General features: G+C 52.3%; 1 protein-coding gene and 1 long non-coding RNA gene across 3 annotated transcripts in view; both read left to right on the top strand.

Moving 5' to 3' along the window:
• DRC3 (dynein regulatory complex subunit 3) overlaps positions 1 to 3265 on the top strand; it is a 19945-nt gene that overhangs the window by 2793 nt on the left and 13887 nt on the right. The gene's annotated exons all lie outside the window — the stretch shown is intronic.
• LOC114065984 lies at positions 604 to 3223 on the top strand. Its single transcript, XR_003573077.1, has 3 exons — positions 604 to 716; positions 1556 to 1728; positions 3098 to 3223. It is a non-coding gene; the product is annotated as an uncharacterized LOC114065984 (long non-coding RNA).

The following is a 3265-nucleotide window of genomic DNA, read 5'->3' as shown; positions in this document are numbered from 1 at the left end:
AGGCCCCTCTCGCTCCCTGGGCTCTCCCGGCCCTCCCGGAGCCCCCCTGGCCGCCTTACCGAGGCTCTGCCCCACCGGGGTGCTGAACGGGTTCCCCAGCAGAAACTCCATCTTGGGATGACAACAAACAGCGGCCCGACGCCCCCCCTCCCGCACCGCGCCCTGACTGACAGCCTCACCCACCAATCACAGCGCGCTCTGGCCAGAACGGCCCGCCTCCCCACCTTCCATTGGGCTCTGTCCGGACGCGCCGCAGTGTCATTGGTTGATAGGCGTGTCCATCACTGTCAAGCCAGGGCTCCGCCCCCACTGTAGCCCCGCCTATACCCCCGCCTCCCGGTTGATGGACAGCGGGCACACCGCGACTGCCGTTCGCCATTGGACAAAGGCCAAACCTTCCTGTAAAGTTATTGGGCGAGGTAAACGTCAATCACGCGAGCCCCTTTCCGCCCCGAGGGCACGGTCCCGGCGTTGATTGGCTGACACGGATTTCTCGCGCCCTGATTGGCAGCTGGCCCTCCTACCCACTCCGCTCGCATTGGTGCCCGAGGAGGTCATGTGACCGCCCTTAGCAACACCCTCGGGCTTCCTTAGCAACGGGCGCCAAGGCGCGGGTGGGGCCCGGGAACCGGGAATCGAGGATAGGGGATTGGGAATAAGGAATAAGGAATTAGGAACTGGGCACAGAGCCGACCCAGAGCCCCGGGGGCCTGCGGGTGAGAGGTCTGAGGGGCCGGCATCTCGGCCTCGGTGTGTCTCGTGGGGGGAACCGGCGGCCCCTTCGCACCCACCGGGGACGGGTGGTTGGAACTGGCACTGACTGAAGGGACGACGGACAAGTGCTCATCCGTGGGAGTGCCCAAGGTCAGGCGGGACTATCCCCAGGCTGGGATAGTGGAAGGTGTCCCTGCCCATGGCAGGGGGTGGGACTGGATGGGCTTTGAGGTCCCTTCCAACCCAAACCATGCTGGGATTCTACAAGGAAGGTGGGAAGGAAGGTCAAGGATGGATAAACCCAGAACCTGCTGCTCTTTGGTCTTTACTGAGCACACCCATAGGTTTGGTCTGTTAATGAAAAGCCTTGATGAGAATAGAACTCTCTAAACCTAGATATTTATCCTTCCTGTCCTATACACAAAAAACCCTCAGAACAACTTCCATAATTACAGACATCTTACGCAAGCAAAAGCTTGACGGTTCCAGTCCTTCATACTGATTCATTAGCTGTGCAGGGTTCGGGAAAGACTAATAGTCTCATACCTCCGGGGCAACATTAGGGATTTCCATGAAGAATTTCATCACTGAAAGAGTTGTCAAGTGTTGGCACAGGTTGCCCAGAGAAGCCCCATCCCTGGAAGTGTCCAGGGCCAGGTTGGATGGGGATTGGATCAACCTGGGCTAGTGGAAGGTGTCCCTGCCCACGGCAGGGAGTGGGACTGGATAAGCTCTAAGTCCCTTCCCACCCAAACCATTATCTGGGATTCTGCGATTCTGTGACTGCTGGAAATTGTCTGAGGGCAGTGATTTAATTTATTTTCCCTTTCTGTCCTTTCAGGCCGACACTTCTCACAATGAGTCAGTTTTTCAATGACGTTGAGCCAAACATTATCGATGATGAAATGATTCTGAAAGCCGTTGAAAAGACATTTCCAGAGGACCTTGGAGATCTCGCCCAAGGGGAAAATATTAACTTTAAGGATGTGACAGAGCTGCAGCTTAGCTTTAAAAGTGAGTATTAGAATATATGCATTCTCCCTTCCTTCGTTAGAAGGTAATAGAGCAAAGCACAAGGCGGGTAACTGGCAATTAAACAATCACGATTAGCTTGGATTTATTATGTGAAAAGTAACATCGGAACTTGCATTGTTGGCCATCCCTGTGCAAAGTGTGAGCGAGCTGGGTGCTTTTGCTGATGGGTAACCTCAAAGCTGCTTCGCTTCCCATTGTTATCGTCACTGCTGTTCTCGTTTAACATTTATATTGTGGTGACACCTACAGGCCACGGGCCTACAGGGCCCCTCGGTGCGTGGACAAATCCAACCCTGGGCAGGCTCTGCCACGGCTGGTGATCGTGTGAAAGCAGTTTTGGGGATTATGGTGATTACAGTCCAGTGTGGTGGCGTCCTCTGGTCATCCGTAGCTTTACCACAGCTTGCCTCTTACTGTCAAACCAGTCGTAAACTTGCATTCAGAAAGTGAAAGAGAAGAACATTTGGCTCAATATTTGAGTACTGGGGGGAGGGTGTTGTAATTTGATGGGCAAAAATCTACTTTTGTTTGTTCACTGTGTGCTCCAGCAAATAATGTGTGTATGAGTTGATTTCCTTGGAAAAGACTCCCTTGACCTGAGCCTGCATAGATTTGCTTGCACAGACAAAATGCAGACCGTGTGAACATTCTGTGCATGCAATTCCCTGCTTTAGTCTGCCCTCGGTAAATGAGGATAGCAGGAGAGCAGCTAATGAGATCTGGGAAGAGAAATGGGAATGGGAATATTCTGGTTTTCCTGTCCCTTTGGCCCCGATGTTCTGCTCTAGTGCCTCACAGCCTGCCCTTGTGATTCTGCTTTTTGGAGGAGGCGAAATGCAGGGATATTGATTAGTTCCAAACTGCAGCCTTCACTGAAAGAGTAGACTCCAACTTCCTCTCCCGTGATGAGAGTGCCGGCAGCAGGAGAGTCATTTACAAAAGCAGGAGCTGGGAACTGCTAGACTGCAAATGCAGAGGAAAGCAGAGCTCATCCTCTTGGAGCTGGAAGGGAAAATGAAGGTCAAGGCCTCCTAGTACTGGATTCATAAAGCCACTGGAGTGCAGGGCCATAGTCAGCAGCCCCTCTGCGCCTCGTTGGCCTCGCTGATGAGCAGCGTGCACTGGTGCAGGACACTGAGGTTAACTGGGCTGTTTCATTGAAATCTCATCCAGCCAGTGCACCTCTGAGCTCTCCAGGGCACTCATCACACGCTGAAAATCATTTTGGAGGTAGGACTGGACGTGTTTCCCTTGTGCAAGGTAGTGTGTCTGGTAAACCAAAAGCGATCTCACATGAAAAGCAATTTTCTTTTCTTTTTTTTTTTTCTTTTTTTCCCTGTGGCTTTAGGTATCCTGCAGATTGATAATCTGTGGCAGCTGGAGAATCTGACTAAACTGCAGCTGGACAATAACCTCATTGAGAAGATAGAAGCTCTGGAGAGTCTGGTTCACCTTGTATGGCTTGGTGAGATACAGATAGAGGAGGTTGGATCCTTCACAGGTGCAGAGCAATCTG

This window comes from Empidonax traillii, unplaced genomic scaffold (genome assembly GCF_003031625.1).
Source record: "Empidonax traillii isolate 1590-97213 ecotype Southwest subspecies unplaced genomic scaffold, ASM303162v1 scaffold717:size860381, whole genome shotgun sequence".
Classification (NCBI taxonomy): Eukaryota; Metazoa; Chordata; class Aves; order Passeriformes; family Tyrannidae; genus Empidonax; species Empidonax traillii.
The sequence above is the reverse complement of the archived record's forward strand: the minus strand, read 5'-3'. Positions and strand labels throughout refer to the sequence as shown.